At 47.2% G+C, this 19,909-nt stretch overlaps 1 protein-coding gene across 3 annotated transcripts in view; it reads right to left on the bottom strand.

Moving 5' to 3' along the window:
- LOC140915918 (protein FAM163A-like) overlaps window positions 1-19,909 on the bottom strand; it is a 74,598-nt gene that overhangs the window by 38,374 nt on the left and 16,315 nt on the right. Inside the window, exon 1 of one of the 3 annotated variants that reach the window (XM_073356549.1) lies at window positions 8,041-8,127. The exons of the other annotated variants lie outside the window; for them this stretch is intronic. The gene's annotated coding sequence lies outside the window, so the exon portion shown is untranslated. Of the gene's footprint in view, window positions 1-8,040; window positions 8,128-19,909 lie in introns of those variants that run through there. 3 annotated transcript variants of the gene reach the window in all.

Here is a 19,909-nt window from a genome sequence, read left to right as displayed (position 1 = left end):
CACGTACCACAGTTCCAGGCTCACTCGCCGATGCATTTGCTAATTCAATGAAATGTCTGCCTGCTAAATTAGCCCAGTCACTGTCTTTCCAGAATCATCTAACTGGCCTAATTGGGGGGGGGGGGGGGGAGGGGAGAAGAAGAGAGAGAAACCAGCATTGGGGCTGCCTTTTTGAAACAGATTACAGAGGCAAACAACAGGATACGGACAGCATCTCGCTGATCCAGCGGTGCTTAGAAGGTCATCTCTGCTGACACTACAGTGGGGTTACTGGGTCTGCTGACCCAGCTGCTAAGAAAGCATTAGCCTGAGTTGGAGCATGGAGTTTGGTGGGTTAATATACTCATGTAAGTAGGAGCTGGACCAAGATGAATGTAGTGCTTATGAAAGTAAGGAGTCCATACTACTGGCTAGGCGCACACAACAAGCCTTGGCAAGCTTTACAACCAAATATTCCCGCCCTGCTAAATTGGCCTATGGCAATAGTTGTGCAATACATCCATTGCAGGCTAGGCAGAGACCCCTCACACTCATTGCATTTTTGACCTCATGCACATTTGACAATATGGGCCAAACTCATTCCTGGGGTAATTCTATGGATTTGGTCTTCTGTGTCTAGAAATGAAAGACGACCACATGAATCCAAGGAATCAGAGCCAGTCAGTCCGTCCACCTCCCTGCCAATGAAGAATTGCCCTATCGCAGAGAAAGGCATTAATAACTAGGGAAGTGGCAATAAGCTACTTTAAAAAAATTCCACCAACCTTTATTGCTGCCATATCACACTGCAAACTCATGCCCAATTTGTTGTTCACTTCCACCCCTAGAGCCAGAATTGTCAAGGCCACTCAGCATGTTGGAAACTGATCTTTGAAATCCTGGCCTTAAGTGTTACATGGGAGTTGCAGAGTGCTGAGCACTGGAAAATCGAATCTCCAAGCTCTTCTGAAAGTTGGACCATCATCTCTTTCAGTATCACAGATTGGCAGGTTTACCCCTCCCACTGAGGGCATGTGTTTCCAATTATTTTCCCATGATCCATCAGCCTGCAGTTTTCCAAGCCGAATCTGTTTCAATTATTTTTGGTCTGCAACCCTTCTACTTTCCTTTTCACCATTTCTCTCTCCTCAGTGGTAGCTGCAGTTCCTCCCAATTGAAGATCTATTAATTAGCAAGCCCTGGCCCCTGATCTGACATACCAGTTTCAGGCCAATTTTAATAGGTTTTTAGAAAGGATGCAGTGCACACACACTAGCAATGCCAGTAAAATATTGCTTCATTTCAAGTTTTAGTCATACATTTCCAGAAATTGCTTTGTCTTTTCATATTGCCGAAATGCTATTTTATTGTACACACACACCCAGTTGGCATTTTAAGGCTTTTTTTTTGGCGCGCAGAATCAATCTTTGCACGCAACTAAAAACTTGTTCACAAAAAAACATGATTTTTTATTGAAGACAACAGTTTGCTCTCCGTAGAGATTTTAAGGATCTTACACCATTGAGGTTTCCAATACCATGTCTATCTCTTTGGTTAACTAGGGGGTTTTTGTTCTAGGAGAGCACTGGGTGTTACTGCGTTTGGGTAACCTGAGGAGCCTACAAGCCTGCTTGTAAACAAGACCAAACTAAAGATGAAATACCCAGAAAAAGCCCTTAATTTAGAAGAGACAAAATTGGGATAGTTGTCTTTGAACTAAGCTTCTCAGTCCAGCTAGTACATCTCAGTCATTTCCCCCCCAGCCACCATGAGTGCAGAAAGCCATTCTGCTATCAAGGGACCCGATCCTGCAATCGGAGCCACTCATGTGGACCTCTGGGGATGAGGTCAGCACACTGGGAGTTCAGTCTGTGTGTGCACATGACCCAGTAATATGCAAGACATTTAGAAAACATACTATAGCAACATTTAAAATGTATAAAGTCAGCGGACATTCTAGGACAATCAGCTAAATTCATTTCTGCTGTTGTCTATAGAGACATTGCAGATCTTGATGAATGTGGGGCAAGTTATTCCAAGATATGCAAGCAGTGGATTTCCATGTATTTTCCTTAATTATATTTTGAGAGCTGTCTGACTGATCTCTGGCTGATTTTGCCTAGCATCCATCATTTTATGTTTTGTGATGGGGTTGAGTAAGGTTGGTTGGGAGAGGACAAGATGCTATTTATTTTGATATTGTTTCAAGGGGGCCTAGAGCTTTGTCTAGACACCCCTTTTTGCTGGGGCATAAATCCAAATAAATAAGGAATATTTGGTGTCCGAGATACTGTTGCGTTACTCCAGATTTCACCAGTGTAACTACTGAAGTCAATAGATTTATACTGGGGTAAAAACCAGAATAATACAAAAGTGACTCAGAGCCTGTATTGGGAGCTTGCTACTGTACAACACTCACTAGATGAGACTCCTTCCATGCTGTAATCATTACACAATTGTTTAACTGAGTCTGGTTAAACATAAGACAGCCTACAGAAAATAGGAAGCATGGGCCAGGTTTCATTTACATTCCCCCAATTTACATCCACTGAGGATCTGAATCTCTATCTTCCAATTTGATCCACTAACTCTACTCCACAATAAAGCTGATTGGTGCGTGTCGCAGCTTCACTTTATTCCCTTCCACAGCTTGTCCTCCCCACTCCACCTGTCCTCCTCCCCTCCCTGCAAAGCTCTTGCAGCATGACCAAGAGACAGGGAACAGAGGATGGCCTCCAGCCCAGAATCTCAGCTGCCAGACTTCAGGAAGCTTGCATTAGCCCAGCCAATCAGATACTTAAAGTTTTGCTAGAGCTCATGGAAGATAGTTCAGAGAATCAGGCTCCTGCATGTGCTTGGTGCAGGCTGGGATAAAGGAGAATCTTCGTTCAGAAGCACTTGCAGTTTTTTGTCAAGATAGCAGAACTCAAGGCAAAGTTCTAGCTGTGATCCTCAGCTTACAAGATGACATGGCCCACTAAGCATCCTCTCCCCTCCAGCTCTTAGCACATGCTCTCATTGCCACTCCTTTCCCTCCCAGCCACGCACTGTAGCATGAGGAAATTCATCAGCCCCCCTGGACTTGAACTTCCCTCCTCAAAATTTTTTGATCCTCTCACTGACCTCCACTACCCGTCAGAGGCTAGTTCCTTCTGCAGCTCCTGGTTCTTGAGCAGTGGGACTGTGCATACATAGCTGTGCACCTAGAGCTTGACCCTGCAAGCAGAAAATCATCTTCAAGCCCCACTGAAGGTAATGGTCACTGAGAACACTGCACCTTGCTTGCAGAATCAAACCACTAAATAGTATCCCAGCCCTGCTCATCCCAGTATGGAGAATCATTACTACAGACATTGAGTGCTCAGGGGTGTGGTCTGCGCAAGACTAGGCTGGACACATTAAAAAGAAAAAACACCCATGCTTGTTAGCAACTGTAATAGCCCTCTGCAAAATATTTCCCCTATGCTTTTAGTCATATGAGCAAGGCCACTTGACACTTAGCAAAAACTGGGGGAGGCAAGGCCATTAGAATACCCAAAAATCAATGATAGGTTGATCCCAGTGACTTCTTCGAGACACAACAGCAGCAAATAATGGAACAGCTCCTCCTCACTAAATCAACGGAATTGCGCTGCTGTACCAGAGCACGATTCAGCCCAATATGTCTGATTAGAAATGGATAGTCAGCTCCACCTCCCCCAAAAGTTTGCCCAACCCCTATGAACAATTCAGTGTGATCTGTGGTAAAATGTGCAATACCAGCCAGTCTCATGTTAGATCCTTGGTGCATTTCCATCATCTCCTTACTAAGCCCACACCATGCCCCCTAAGCAACACCATATCCCAGATCAGTACTCCAGTCCTCTCTGATCTCATGCAATGAAGTCTTGCTACCGGCTGTAATCTACCATAGATAATGAGAAAGAAGGCCCTCTATTTTGAAACATAAATCCTGCTCACACAAGTGCAGATCCAGAGTGATTCTATTGACTGGAATTATTCCCTTGACTTTTTACCAGTGGGACTGAGATCAGAAGCTGGACCCAAGTGTTTGGCAGGGCAGACCTGCTGACGTGACAGTTGTGTGTGAAGAAAGAAAGTGGAAACGAAAAAGAAAAAAGAAAAAAAAAATCACAGAAGCAGCATGGAAAAAAAACCAAAACTTTGTTTTCATATTCCAGCAGGATATGAACAAGGCCAAGATAGGCTTTTCTAAGGAAAGTGAAGTTTGAAATAATTCATCCTTTGTGTGCTGTGGCCCCCTTGGATTTCACAAGCTAAGCAGGGTTGGGCTGGGTCAGTACTTGGATGGGAGAGCTAAGGCAGCTGCCTTAGTACCGATCCAAGGTGGTGGCAAGGACAATTGGGCTGCTGAAGGTCATGTCTTTCATATCAGATATAAGCTGAAGGACTAGCAAACTGTGGTCCTCAAAAATCCCAACACTTCATAACAGTTTGTCCAACAAACCCTGCAGCATTCTGGACTCATACATTTGCATTCTGCCTACCTGCACTAAACTCCTGCTACAGCAAACAAGTTACTATTCACCTCCTGCCACAAAGTGTTAGGTAATGCTGTTGTGCGCAGTCATGTTCCCTCCCAGAAGTGACTGCATTTCAACAATGGATAAAATGGAATCTGCCCTGTAAAGTGCTACTGAGTGCTGGGGAACACAATTCTAGAAAGCCCATAAAAAACAAACAACTATTTGCCTGTATAGTACCTTCCTGGAGATCATTAGCAAGGACTATGTGATGAGATCTAGTGGTCTGAGCAAGTGAATGGGCAGTAGGAACTCCTGCATTACAAATCACAGCTCTCAGACCGATTCACTGATCTTGGGTGAGTGACATTAGTCGCTCTGCATCGGTTCCTATGTCACAAAATGGCTATCCCTCCCATAGTAATTAAGGTTATTAAAAGACTGAGGCAGGTGCTATGCATCATGACAAATCTGTTGCCACCCTAGCAGGTTGGCATTTGCCATGGTGCTGCACTGCACCACCTAGTACTTCAGGATGACAGTGGGAATAGGGCTCCAATTCTCTTGCACTAGAGTCCCAGGCCCCTACAGCTTGAGCTAAATGAGAATCTCCATTAAACTGTCAGCAGGGGCTATGACATGGGGGAGGAGTTCAGAGTCCATCCAGTTGAGGGCACTGCTACTCCTGCTAGAATTGCAACATGTTTCTAATCAGCTCCCTCTCCTCACCCTCATAGGGTTACTGGAGGCCAAGCTGAGCAAGTGACTGCATCTCTCTTACCCTCTTCTTTTGCTTACAATAGAGTGCAGAGCTGGCTCGTTGGGCCTTCTCAGAAGGCTTGAGCAGTAGGCTGTGTCATTGTTAAAGGGCCCTACCGTGATTTTATAGCCAAACACAGCTGACCTCCCCTGATAGCCATCTCATGTGTCAGTTCGGCCCTTTAGGAGTCCAGCCCATCCTTTGCTGCCCCATTGTTGTGGTCCCCCCGCCCCCTGAATGGATCGTTGCTCTCAGCAAACAGAAATGAGATTCTGCAGAGGCCCACATGGGCTTGCTGGCTGTCAGCTAAGAGTCATGGCATTTAGAAAAGCTGGTGGTTTCCTCTGCCCTTAGTCTGACCTCCTGGATACCATCAACACCATGCAGTGCCCTCCCTCCCCCCAGCAAACCCAACAACCAAAACGAGACTGAAGTATTACAGCCCATAGGAAACTAGACTGTTATGTGCCACAGGCAGAGAACAGGAGAGACTGAGGTGCACCAGTGCCCAAGGCCCCTGCTATGGCAGCTTCGTGATCCCTAGTAGCTCTTCTATGGCTCTTTTCATCAGAAGAGCTCAAAGTGCTTTATTTAAAAAATAAGGAGGAAAGCATTCTAATCTTCAGATGGGGAAACTGAGGCAGAAAGCAGGGTGTTGACTCAGTCACCCAGCCTGTCCCCCAGATCCCAGCCTGGTGTTCTGGCCAGAAGACAAAGCAGTTGAGACATGAGTCATAATTCACCTTTTAAAAATACTTCCAAAAAGTCAGGTACAAACAAGGTAGTGAGTGTGAGCCCCACAGCTGGAACTGCAGCTGGGCAGGGGGAGGGGAACTAAACTTGAATTGTCCCTTTAAGTGACAGAACCCAGTGGTCTGTTATTTTATACGGACATCCCAGCTTTCAGCTCCAAGCAGCTACTGTACAGCATCTCAGGGGGTCTTGCTAGGACAGGACTGTGCCAGGCCCAGGAACTGCTCAAGGCCCAGGAACTCTCGGCCTCAGTGGCAGCCCTCTGGCATTCCACCGGCTACTTATGTGCGTATAAAAACAAAATTCTTTAGTCAGTTCTGACTTTGCCACCTTCCCATTTCACTGAATGTTCCCCTGCTTCTGTGTTACAAGGCAAGGACACTAGCAGTTCCTAATCTCTCCCCTCTAGCCCATTTGCTGTTTTGTACACGTGAATCACGTCCCCTCTTATTCACCTCTTTAAAATAAGCCATCCCGCTCTTCTCAGTGTCTTTTCATGTGGGTTTCACCATGTCCTGTGCTAGTCACCAGGAGTTATTTTACTGTGGTCACAGGCCAGAACCCCAGTCACGGGCCAGAACCCCACTGTGTTTCACACTGCAGAAAACACAGAACAAATGGATGGTTGCTGCTTGAAGGAGCTTACAGTCTAAGTTGCGGTCTCCTGAACCCCCCCTATATCCGCAACATCCTTTGAGATGGGGTGACCAGAACGGAGCATGGCATTCCAGACTACGGTGGCCCGCCAATCTATACAGCAGTATTATACCATTTGGCATATTCTCCTCCCTTTCATTCCTCTGGAAGCCTAACATTTGGTTCAGCCTATGCTTGTTTGCATAATTGGCCCTGAAGGCCAGTCAATTTAAGTGTTGATAACTAAGCCCGTATCCTAGCACGGGCAGCTGGGCTCCACTTGTGCTGCAGGAGGCTAGTGGGATGGGACTCAAACCCCCCTCCCCCTGCTCATATTTTACAACATGCTAGGTGCTGTCCAAGTTATTGTCGTAAGACATCCCGGCCATTCAATCTATAGTCCTCCCTGTAGATATCAGCCATCTCCCGCTGGCCTTCAGTGTAGTTATTACAAGGTAAAGTTCTACTGAAAGAGTGTCAGGGGAAAGATACCGGATTCCCAGTCACAGCTATCCACACCTGGTTTCCTCTCCGCCAGGAGGCATGTTTTCTGCTGGGCTGAGCGCACCTGACACCCATCACGATCTGGGGCTGTGATGACTAGGGAGCACCACGAAAGCACCAACAGCAGCAGGAGCTAATGGAACACCCTGGGAGCAGGTGTGGAGCTGGCTGCCAAGAGGCTGCTTTATGTAACCCTGCTACCATGAGAACGCCAGAGCAATACAAGGAGGGGTCCATATGAGGCAGATCTCACATGCAAGCCTTTCAGGTACGGTGACAAGCAGGCACCACTGTATTCGGTGAGCTGCTGTGTAGAGACAGGGGGCAGCATCTGCCCAGCCCAAGTCCTGCTGCCACGGCCAGTGCTGTGATCAGATGGGCGCCTTAGGGTTACATATCAGTGGGCTCCTGGCACGGCAGAGCACACTGGCTGCAGATAGGGTAGAAGTTAGCAGAAAGGGCTTTGGCTGCATCATACCAGGCTGGGCCTGAATACGAGAGCAGCTAGCAGGTGGGTGTTTTTCTTTCAATCACGTGGTCCAGTCCCCTTCTAGGGATGACTTCCCTTCCCCATCCAGAGGCAGACAGGGCACTGCTGTGAAGAAGCTCACAACCACGAGAGCCTTACCTGCAGGCTGCAGCTGCTAACACTTCACACCAGCACCTGGCATAGGGATGATTCGTGCTTGCGCTCTGTCTGACCGTGGCAAGGCAGCACTACAGGGAATCTACCGCCCTAGCAGCCCTGGCTAGCACACACAGAAAGCTTACTAACCCCAGAGCTCCAGCCGGCATTGGTGGAGTTTGTGAGATATCCTATGGTAGAAACAGGAGGATGCGGCTTTCAGAGAGCTCCTGCAGGAGGAGTCCCAGCCACCACTTTTAGAAGGAAACTCATGCTAGAAGGTGTAATTGAGTCCTTACCTCTACAGCATCAAATCACAAGTCCATGCCTCAGTTTCCTCTCCGCCTGGTGGTGGTATGCAGTCTCCCACTGTGAGTGGGTTATTTGGGTTCAGCCTTCCAACCAAACTTCTCAAGGGGTCTTCCCCTTTCCAGGGATCAGCAGAGTCCAAGTCAGACAGTCATCCTCCAGCCTCTCTCAGGCTTAACAGCACAGGGCTGCCCTCCTCAGAGTGCACCGTCCCTCTGCCATCTCCTGGCTACAGCCTTCTCGTTACCCCATTGACACAGTGGTGTAACTTCTCAGGCATCTGACCCCCATGAGCTTCACTAATCATCATCCATTCTCCACAGCTTCAATCAAGAGCCCTTCTGCCCTCACCCGGCCAGAGCTCCTTACCCTGACACAGCTAGTGTGAAGAGGAGAGTCCTTCGTCCCTCCATGGAAGCCCCCAGCCTCAGGTCCCAAGCAAGGGCTAGTAACATCCCTGGACCACTAGCCCTTAACACTGCTCTACTACCTTCCACCTTTACTTCTTGCTTGGCCCCTCCCTGGCCCCCAGGCAGGTTTTTTCCCACTGTTCCCTTTCCAGGCCCAATGCTTCAATAGATCTCTTATCAGAAAGCTCCTCTCTAGACTCTTCCACCACCTCAACTCCTTCCCCATGCGGAGTAACAGGGCTTATATACAGCCTATCAGTCACATGGGCCCTCTCCTGGTCACCCGTTTAGAGACTACTCTTCCCAGCCATCCCACCTGGGAAACTATATCTCCCAGAATTCCTCTCCCTTAAAGTGCCAAAGTTCAATAAAAGGCAGGCTGGTGATACATGCTCTTAAGGGAGTCAGATGCTCTTGTTAAAGAAGACTTGGCTGGCACTAGCAGGACACAGGTGTGAAACAAACAGAAGTGATGCTACCGCTGACATGCTGAATGAATAATTTGTATTGAATAATTTATTCAATACATTCAGTCTCCTTTTTTTCTCCCGGAATCCCCCTCCGCGGATCACACTACCCTCAAATAGTCTGTTCATAATTTTCCTATGTATTTTTCTGCAAATGCTTTACACTCTGGGTTGCTTACAAATGATTCACTGCAGTTATGCTTCGATGGTAAACCTTTTTGGGATAGGGACTGTCTATTTCATTGTGTAACTGGGGCCTCTGCGACTAAGGTAATACAAAATAATAATCACTCAACAGGGGATATTCGCTATTTAAGCTGTGTTTGCTTAGAAGAGTAACAAAGCAAGGTTTTCTATTCCTGGATTGGAGGAGCCAACAACAATCAGGTGCAAATACTTGCAACATGTAAAAGGAAAGTCTGGGGTTTTTTACTAACACTTGCGAACACACAATTGAAATGGACTTTCCATGGCCTTCAGGCTGGTAAAACAGCTCTTGTTCAAAAGTGCATGGAAACCTAACACAAAAAGTGTGTGCTCCTTTGACAGCTTTGGACCAATATTCCTGGATTCATTTTGTTTCACCGCTATTTCTTCAGCTCTCCATAGCTCCCGCCTGCAGTAGTTAAAGAAGGCAGGTTACACCCAGGAAAGGCAGAGCATGGGTAACAATAATTAAGAGAAAGATGATGGCATCAAAGCTGATGTTGTGTTGCATTTGAGAATTATGGAAAACTCCTCTGCTGAGCCCAGCAGCTACAACTGCTCAACACTCAAACTGGAGAATATCTCAGGCTGGCCTTTGTCACTGCCTTTCAGAACACAGCGAACACCTGCCAGCTGCCTCCTCCCCCACCTCTCTGCCCCATCTGCCACCGGCTTCCCATAGATGCTACTCCTCCTTCCAGCTGTCAGGGAGAGGAATCTATGTAAACAGAGGGCATGCATGGCTAGAAACCTGCTTCCACACCCTCCTGTCATCCTCAATTAAATACACTTTGCATTGATCTATGTAAACACAAAGCTCATGCTGAACTGGGGTACCTGCGCTGGAAGGTGCTGGGAGACTTTCCTTGGACAGCAGATTTGACTTAGCCCCCACTGAGCAGAGAGAGCTGCCAGATGGCATCCAGACATCCTGAGTCCAGCGTCTGGCAGGATATTTATCACTTACCCTGCTTAACTTAATCTTTATAGCTGCACGGCTCCCTGTCTTCATAGCTCTCACCTGCCTGCCCTTTGTATCTACCTCTCTCTCTCCAGCTCTTCGTCCATCTCTATCCTTCCCTCTTCTCTCCATCTCATTATCTTTTTACACTTTGCTCCCTTCCATCTCCCCAATCTCTCCTGTCCCTCTGGTTCACGTGATCTCACTAGGTCATGCAAGCAGCCTGGCCTTAAGGGAACATTGTGACCCCCCCACCTGAAAAATGTCACTGCTGTTGTTACAAGTGGACCCTGAAATCACTGGCACGGGACGACGTTACAGAAAAAAAACAGCGTTCCTCAATTGGTTTGTCCAATGTCCAGCCCATTGTGAATAGGCCGGGTAACTGTTCCGCGGGGGGGGGAGGTCAGCTGGATTGCGCCCCCCCCCACTCTGAGGGCAGAGCCCCCACTCTTCCCTGCAGGGGCAGCACCAAAGCTGAAACTGAGGAGACACAGGCAGGAGTGCGGAGAGCGAGAAAGGGGAACTGAGACTGTTTGAGGGGTTGCTGTGCTGAGGACCCTGCTGAACACAGGAGGGCAGTGGACAAACCCTCACACAGACCCTGCTGTCTGCTGAAAGTTTAAGCCACAGTGTTTATCCAGGGCTTGTGGCCTGAGGTTTCCAGGACAAGCACTATGACTTCTGGTCCAGGACCATGCCAGACCTGCCAACTGGTGCTACAACTGCCATCCAAAGGGTACATAGGGACAGATAGTCGGGGGCTGTAGCTGGTAGCCTAGGGTGATGCTCAGACTGCCAGTCTGAAGCAAGCCAGACTGGTCCAGGCCATCTCTGGACTTGATCAGGATTGTGCAGCTTTTGCTACCGGAGGAACAAAAGGCCGGGTCTCTGAGTGAAAGGAAGGGAAGGGGATGGTGCAGCATTACTTGCAGATCTGAAAACGCGGCGCAAGGAGTGCACCTGGGACCCCAGCGACTGAGCTCACGCAAGCATCGCCTCTGAACTAGCACAATGCCGCCTCGCTGAGTCTCGTCAATATTTGATGCTCTCCTCTGTCTTCCAAGCAGAGAGAGCTGCTGGTTTTATTCCGGTACGCAGCATTGACAGGTAGAGGGCAGGGAGTTAGTTAAAGGTAGGAGAGGTGGAGAGAAGGAAAAGGCAGAGAAGAAGAAAAGGCATGAATAAGTGATGGCCTGTCCCAAGAGAGGATTCAGGGCAGGGAGCCAAAGCTTGGAGCTGGCTGAGAGAGCGGTAGTGCGGAAGGATCTGATGTGACAGATACAAATGTGTAATACGCTCTCCAGAGATGTGGGGGGATGAGGAGTGCACAGATTCTCGGAGGAGGTGTTGCCTCTGCCAGGGGGGATTCTTGCCTGTGCTTGCTCAGAAAGATGCTCAAAACTATTGTCTCCTCTTTATACCAACCTCAATTGCTCAGGGTCAGCGGCACAGGATGTGCTGCCCCCCCCGTGGCTAGCAAAGCTCTCCTTAAAGGGCCAGCAGTGTGGTCCTTGTCTTTAAAGCCCAAATCACCCTCTCTCCCACCATCATATTTATTATTTGTAGGACAGCAGCACTTAGAGAGTCTGACTAGGAACAGCACCTCACTGTGCTAGGTGCTGTCCATATACACAGTACCTGCCCTGAAGAGTTTACAGTCTACAGAGACAAGCCAGACAGAGGCAGTATGGGTATGGTTAGCCCCCATTTCACAGCTGGGGAACAGAGGTACTGTGGGTATGTCTACACAGCAGCTAGGAGTGAGACTTCCAGCCTGGGTAGACACTAATGGGGCTGGAGTAAGCATTCTAAAGAGAGCGGTGTGGACGTTGCGGCTCCAGCAGAGATGGAATAGGCACCCGAGCGCAGACCCAGGGGGTAGGTATGAGAGTCCAGGCTGCCTCCATCCTGCTATTTTTAACAGGCTAGTCTGAGCTCAGTTAGCACCAGTCTGTCCACTGGGCCAGGCTGAGTCCCAGCTGCAGTGTAGCTATGCCCAAAGTGACTGTGACTTGCCCAAGATCATAAAGGGAAGCCTTGGCAGAGCTAGGAATTGAACCTTAATCACGACTGAATCTTCGGCCAATGCCTAGACCACAAGGCTCTCCTTTCTTCTGCAGGCAGAGGGACAAAAAGCTAGTGGGGAACAACAAAGTGCCACTTCCGTGGCATGGCCTCTCCTTCCACACCATCACCGAAGCTCCTCCCTGGGCTCTTTGCCAGCATCAGTCTATCCAGGTGGACATGGAAAAGGGCAGGCCTGGGGTGTGGCCACTGCCAGTGGCATCAGACATGCTTCTGCCCACCGCCACTCCCATCAGTGTGAACTCATTCAGGTTCCCCCTCCACTAAGTGAACCCTTCCCCCCAGGAATGGCTCCTGGGAAGGAGGTAAGTGTAAAGCCATATGGTCAAAGGGCAGGAGAAACCAGCCAGGAATTCCTGGACCTCAGCTTCCCCCCGCACCCACCCACCCACATACATTTGCTCCTGTGGGAGGGGCTAGGAGTGTAAAGTTACAGAACAGTTTAGAAAGCTCATAAGAGAAGGCAGCTCATCAGAATCCTGGCGCCTGGTGACTAATGGGTTAAAAGGCTCCAGTCCATAGCTGCTCCAACACCACTTTTCATAAAACCCCCTATGCCATTTTCATTGCCCAGCTTTCAGAAGGTCTCTTTTTTTGTTTCAAAAATGTGACCCATTTTGTCCCTGCTAGTTTAGGTAACTCTCTGGAGATGTAGTAGCGAATGTACACAGTGCAGAAACACGTAGAGTGTAGAACATGATGAGCTACTCTCCAACACCAGACTAACATCTAAATAAATACAACAAAATATTTACAAACTGGTCTAACCTGAGGATGATTATTTGTATTACCATAACATCAAGGAGCTGTAGTCAAGGTCCCCATAGTGCAAGGTACTGTACAAACACAGAATAAAAGAGACAGCCCTTCCCCAAAAAGCTACCAACCTAACTAACGCACACTTTGCAAAACTCAAGCCACACCATAAGCTACACAGAGCAGAGGCTGTGTGTTTAGAAGAGTTTGTTCCATATCTAGCACAAGGGGGCCCTGATCCCAGCTCCTAGCAGTTACTATAATATTAATGATCATTTAATTTTGGGTGAGCCCCCCTTTCCTTATCACCCTGCATTGAGTCATGTCACAGATAACCAGGGACCTGATTCTGATCCCCCTTACACCACTTCAATGGAATGTCATTTAAAGCCTGATCCGGTACCACTGGAGTCAATGGGACTTTGGTGTGTGCAGGATCCAGCCCCTACACCAGTGTCAGCAAAATCAGAGTCAGGCTCTTTATTTGCTCTGTAAAGCACCATGCTATGGTGCATACATGCATGTTCCAGCGAGTCAGGGGGAATCAAATATAACAATAAACAAGAACCAGAAGGGAAGATCTAGGCAATAAGCAATAAAACAGATCAGGGAATTCTGAAGACTTACAGCTAGACTCCCAGTGGTTATAAATCAGTGAGACTCCATTGACTCCAATGGAGGCATGCTATTTTCATGAGCTGTGTGTCAGCTCACTGCTACTTCTCGCTCCATCTGGCCTTTATTTGAAAGGCACAAAGAAATTCAACAGCCCCTCAGGTCTAATCAGCCCCTATCAGCTCAGGAGCTCAAATAGAGCAAGAGAAAGCGTCACTGTGAAAACACGAATGCAGCTCTTGAAACTTGGCCCTGCCCCATCCCCACCATTCACTGGACGGATCCTGGCTTTACTTGGTGACCTCAGTCAGAAGACAGGAAGAAAAGGGAAGTTGAAAACCCACAAGGCTGTTGGTCCCACATCTGATGGTAACTGACTGGCATATGATCAAGGTCACCCATCATCCAGTTGGGGCTCTCTAGTCCAGCAGTTCTATTTTCTGCAATGCTGCCAGCTTGTTCTGTGAATCCTGTTTCTTCCGAGCCCCGGGAAAGGTTCTGTAATTGGTTTGGGTTTCTGTTTAGCCCTTGAGAGCTTTCACATTATGATTGCTCTACAAAAGGCTGGCGCTTTTCTTCTTTTTATTTTCCCTCTCCCCTACCTCCCCCGCCCCAATTTTCAAAACTCAGATTGGAACTAGCTAGAAGTAAAAACCTTTTGGAAACAGCAGATCTGAGGACTCGGTACTGAAAGGTGGCATCTCAGCTAACTTGTCACACTTGGCCATGGCAAAGTGACCCAATTTCTAATCACGGGGGCGAACCTTCTTTCAACTGGGAAATGGCAAAAATCCCACTGATTTGAGTGGGGGTGGAACTCTGATTGTAAGCCCGTTGGAGTCAGGGTTGTTTTTCCGTTCTATGTCTATCCAGGGTCTAACACTAGCGCCTCGGGCAGTACAATGATCAGGAAGAGGAATGAATAGTGTAGGCCCAATAAACGAGTTCCCGCTGACATGGCAGATCCCTAGAAAACGTCTTGTCCTGGCCAGCCTCACAAGAGTCCTGCAAGCAGTGGAGAGGGAAGATGAATGCAAAGAAGGAAGGTGTTTTAAAAATCAGTCTTTCACTGTGCGCTGTATTGCTTCTGCAATTTGGAGATAGGAATTCCCATGAGACAAAAAAAAAAAAAATCTGTTTGTTCATAAAAATACACTACATATGGCAAAAATGACAGTTGGCACTCATCCAGCACCTTTCATACAGAGATCTCCAAACACTTTACAGACCTTAATTAAGTAAGACTCACTGCTCCCCTGTGAGGTATTATTAGTTCCCTTTTATGGATGGGGAAGCTACAGCACAAAGAAGTTAAGGGACTTGCCCAAAATGTGTCAGTGGCAGATCCAAGAATAAAAGCTAGTAATCCTGCTTTCCGTTCTCTTGCTCTAAAAACCAACTAACGCCTCTCCCTCCTACTCTATGTCGAATGGACTAAACCCTGCAGACTTTATTCATTCCTTATTCAGGCAAAACTCCTGTTAATTTCAGTAAAGATTTTTGCCTGAGGCAGGAGTGCTTGATTTGACCAAAAACAGATTTTCCATTATATGGATTTCAGCCAATTATTGCTCTGAAAATTCAATCTGCATCCTCTTGCGAGGATCCGTATCATCATAAATATAAAGGGAAGGGTAACCACCTTTCTGTATATAGTGCTATAAAATCCCTCCTGGATGGAGGCAAAACCCTTTCACCTGTAAAGGGTTAAAAAGCTAAGATAACCTTGCTGGCACCTGACCCAAAATGACCAATGAGGGGACAAGATACTTTCATATTCCTTTTGTTTTTCCTCAGCCTCAAATCTGGCTAATTCCAGTTTCTGTTGAACAGTGCTGTCTGTCATCCTAACCTCTCTGTTTTTAACTAACTTTACACCCGAGAGTTAGAAAGAAAACAAACAAACAAAAAAACTGGCTTGTAAAATTTTGCTGTGCTGTAACCTGATGCCTTTTTCTCTGATAGCTATTCTCAGCCTACAGAAAAATCCTATTGTTATGCCTGCTGCTCTGTCCCCCAGGCAGAGAGACAGAATCTACAGCTGCAATCACCTTTTACAAAACCCTTTAAAATCTTGCTGTGCTTCTGGTTCAAAATGATCCCACCACTCTGCCACCATGTCAAGATTCCTTCCCCACTCTGAACTCTAGGGTACAGATGTGGGGACCTGCATGAAAGACCCCCTAAGCTTATTCTTACCAGCTTAGGTTAAAAACTTCCCCAAGGTACAAACTTTGCTTTGTCCTTGAACCATATGCTGCCACCACCAAGCATTTTAAACAAAGAACAGGGAAAGAGCCCACTTGGAGATGTCTTCCCCCAAAATATCCCCCCAAGCCATACACCCCCTTTCCTGGGGAAGGCTTGACAAGAATCCTCACCAATCTGTACAGGTGAACACAGACCCAAACCCTTGGATCTTAAGAATAATGAAAAATCAATCAGGTTCTTAAAAGAAAAATTTTAATTAAAGAAAAGGTAAAAGAATCACCTCTGTAAAATCAGGATGGTAAATACCTTACAGGGTAATCAGATTCAAAACATAGAGAATCCCTCTAGGCAAAACCTTAAGTTACAAAAAGACACAAAAACAGGAATATACATTCCCTCCAGCACAGCTTATTTTACCAGACATTAAACAAAAGAAAATCTAACGCATTTTCTAGCTAGATTACTTACTAACTTAACAGGAGTTGTAAGGCTGCATTCCTGATCTGTTCCCGGCAAAAGCATCACACAGACAGACAAACCCTTTGTCTCCCTTCACCCCCAGATTTGAAAGTATCTTGTCCCCTCATTGGTCATGTTGGGTCAGGTGCCAGCAAGGTTATCTTAGCTTCTTAACCCTTTACAGGTGAAAGGGTTTTGCCTCTGGCCAGGAGGGATTTTATAGCACTGTATACAGAAAGGCGGTTACCCTTCCCTATATATTTATGACATGTATGGATGCACTCCTGGGCTACCTCTGTCAGCCCTGCACTAAGAGGTCACCCCTCAATTATTCATTTTCTGCTCTGCCTCCAAATAATTCCCCTAAACTCCACCCACAATTCCCACAAGCCTCACTAACTCTGGGCAGGCTGAGAAGATACTGATTCAGAACTTCCAAAGCCTCAAGAGGTAAGAAAAATATTGTCCCCTCCTATATACATATTTTTTAAATCTTCTCTTACTTGACTGTATAATCCTTGCAGATTTTGCTTTGGTTTCTCTGTCTGGTTGACAGAAATGCTATGAAGGGTGCCTGTCCAAAGATTGGACAGAACTTAAACATACATCCTCATGGCAGCAGTACCATTGAAGAGCCAAGGAACTTAAAAACTCAAATCCCCCTCCACCTCCAGTTCCCCTCACGTATGATCTCCCCCAGCCCATTTTCAAATGCCTGAAGGGAGTGGGGAGAGCGTTGCAACATGCTCCTGAGATTTGAGTGACTTTGGACCGAGTGGAGATAGGATGGGTATTCATGGCCTAAGGGGGAATCTGCTCAGTAAAGGGCTTTGGAGATTATCATGCAGGCCAACTTCCCTTCAGCATTTGATCATGGCCAGAAGCCATTTATTGCCTTGTATTCCCTTCTGCCACAAACGGGATCCCTGAAAGAAACGGAGTATCCTCTTACAGTTATAAATTGATACTGGGCGTTATGAAGGCAAATGACTGTACAGGCAGCCCAAGAGGGGACGCAGCTCACCAGAAGGAAACTGAGCAGCGGGGAAAGAGGAGAAGGAGCAGAGAGGTGGTCCAGTGGCGGTCCATCAAGGGCCTGCCTGCACACATTTAAATAAATGGCAACGCTTCCCCCTGATTTCAGTAGTGCAGTATCATGTCCTCAGTGAAGGATACACAGGGCCCCCAGTTCTACTCCCGTGGTGCTGCCTGAAGAGAAGCAGCCAGAGCTCCCCAGCTGGAGATTTCACTGACCCAGGAGCTCCACCAAAAGGTGTAGAACCAGCATTGCCAGCTTCTCTGCCACTCACCCTGCAGGCCCTGCCATGGCTAGGAAAGGGTGAGAATGACCCTGCTTATTCACTGCTCCCACATCCTTCACTTCCCTCCCCCCACCAGGAGTTTGGGCTAGTCCCCCAAGAACTCTGGAACAGTGTAGGAACCCAGCTACTTCTGCTCAGATCTGTCTGGTGGAATACACAGCATGGAGGATCGGGGAGTGGCAGTAATACATTGACTATAGTAGCAGATCAGGGCTCCATTGTGCTAGGCACTGAACTTACACATAGCAAGAGACCGACCCTGCCTGAAATGCTTATTATCTACACAGCCAAGTCAGATAAAGGGTAACAGAGGAAAGAGGCCCAGAAACTCGCTCAAGGTCACACAGAGCCACAAATAGAACCCTGGTCCGATCTCCTCACAGCCAAACCAGGCCCCTACCCGCTGTCTCCCCCGTCAACAAGAGCCCACAGAAATGGGAGAGGTCTAAAAAGACCCAACAAGTTGCTAGGCACTTTACAGGCTTGGTCCTGCCCTGAAGACTACACAGTCTAGGGACACATAGACTGTATTGTCCCACAAGTTTATAACAATTGGGACCATCCCATAGAATAGGGATGGACGGCAACCCTGTAACCTGCCTCTGCCTCTTTGTTCTATAATTGGCTCCAAATGCTCCTTCTCATTCTCTTGGTCTCAGGCTTGACACTAAGCCAATGAGGGGCATGGTCTTCCCTGGACCTTAACATCCAGTAAGTCAACTGCTAACTAACTCCTGCTGTTAGCAGAAAGACCATGGGCCCAGGACACAGGCCCATAGATCTCCTGTGGACCTACAGGATGCTTAGAAGCCTCTTTGCTATGATGTATTCAAGTTGGTGGGGCCTGATGAGATTTACTCTAGGCTACTTAAGAAACTGGTTGAAGCAATCTTGGAACAGTAAGCAATTACTTTTGAGAACTCATGGTGGACAGGTGAGGTCCCAGAGGACTGGAAAAGGGCAAACGTAAAACCTTTAAAAGGGGGAACGAAGAGGAACTGGGGAATTATAAACCAATCAGCCTGACTTTGATACCTGGAAAGATACTAGAACAAATTATTAAACAATCAATTTGAAAACGCCTAGAGGATAATAAGTAATAGTCAATATGGATTTTTCAAGAACAAATCATGCCAAACCAACCTAATTTCCTTCCTTGACAGGGTTATTGGTCCAGTGGTTAGCAGGGGGAAGCAGTAGGCATGATATATCTGACTTTAGTCAGGTTTTTGGCACAGTGCCCACATGACATTCTCATAAGTAAACTAGGGAAATGTGATCTAGATGAAATTACTAACAGGTGGGTACACAATTGGTTGGAAAATCGTACTTAAGGAGATCTAGTGGGGTCCCACAGGGGGTTGACTTCGGTCAAGTACCATTCAACATTTTCATTAATGACTTGGATGATGGACTGAACAATACAATGATAAAATGTCTGGATGACACCAAGCTGGGAGGGGTTGCTAGCATTTTGGAGGACATGATTAGAATTCAAAAAGATTGTGATAAATTGGAGAATTGGTCTGAAATCAACAAGATGAAATTCAGCAAAGAGAAGTACAAAGTATGACACTTAGGAATGAAAAATCCAATGCATAAACTACAAAGTGTGGAATAACTGGCAAGCTGCAAGTACTGATGAAAAGGATCTGGGAGTTACAGTGGCTCACAAAATGAATACGAGTCAGCAATATCATGCTGCTGCAAAATAATTTATATCATTCTGGGATGCGTTAACAGGAATGTTGTATGTCAGACACAGGAAGTAATTGTCCTGCTCTACTTGGCACTGGCAAGGCCTCAGTACTGGAGTACTGCGTCCAGTTCTGGAGGCCACATTTTAAGAAAGACGTGGAGAGGAGCAATGAAAATGATAAAAGATTTAGACACATGACCAGTGAGAAAAGATTAAAGAACTGGGCACGTTTAGTCTTAAAAAGAGAAGACCGGGGGGGATCTGATAACAGCCTTCAAATAAGTAAAAGGTTGTTTTAGAGAAGATGCTGACTGTAGCAGGGCAGTCACCCTGCTCTGGTTGGAAGGGGTTAAAAACAGCCCTGCAAAAGGGCTGTCCTGGGGATCCAATCAGGAGCGGGCTTGAGGCAGCCAATCAGGGCCAGGCTGGGCCAGTATAGGAAGGGCTAAGGGAGAAGCTGGGTCAGTCTCACTCCAGCCTTGGAGTTAAAAGGACTTAGCTGCCTTGGAGCACAGGGTACCAGAAGCAGAGCAAGAGCAAGAGCAAGAGCAAGAGCAAGAGCAAGAGCAAGAGCAAGAGCAAGAGCAAGAGCAAGAGGAGCTGGGGATCTCCAGCCTGGCAACTTCCCAGGCCGAGGCCTTGTTAAGGCCTAAGGAGATACTGG

The sequence above is a fragment of the Lepidochelys kempii genome, chromosome 8 (assembly GCF_965140265.1).
Source record: "Lepidochelys kempii isolate rLepKem1 chromosome 8, rLepKem1.hap2, whole genome shotgun sequence".
NCBI classification, from domain to species: domain Eukaryota; kingdom Metazoa; phylum Chordata; order Testudines; family Cheloniidae; genus Lepidochelys; species Lepidochelys kempii.
Note: the sequence above shows the minus strand (reverse complement) of the source record. Positions and strands in the feature narration are given on the sequence as shown.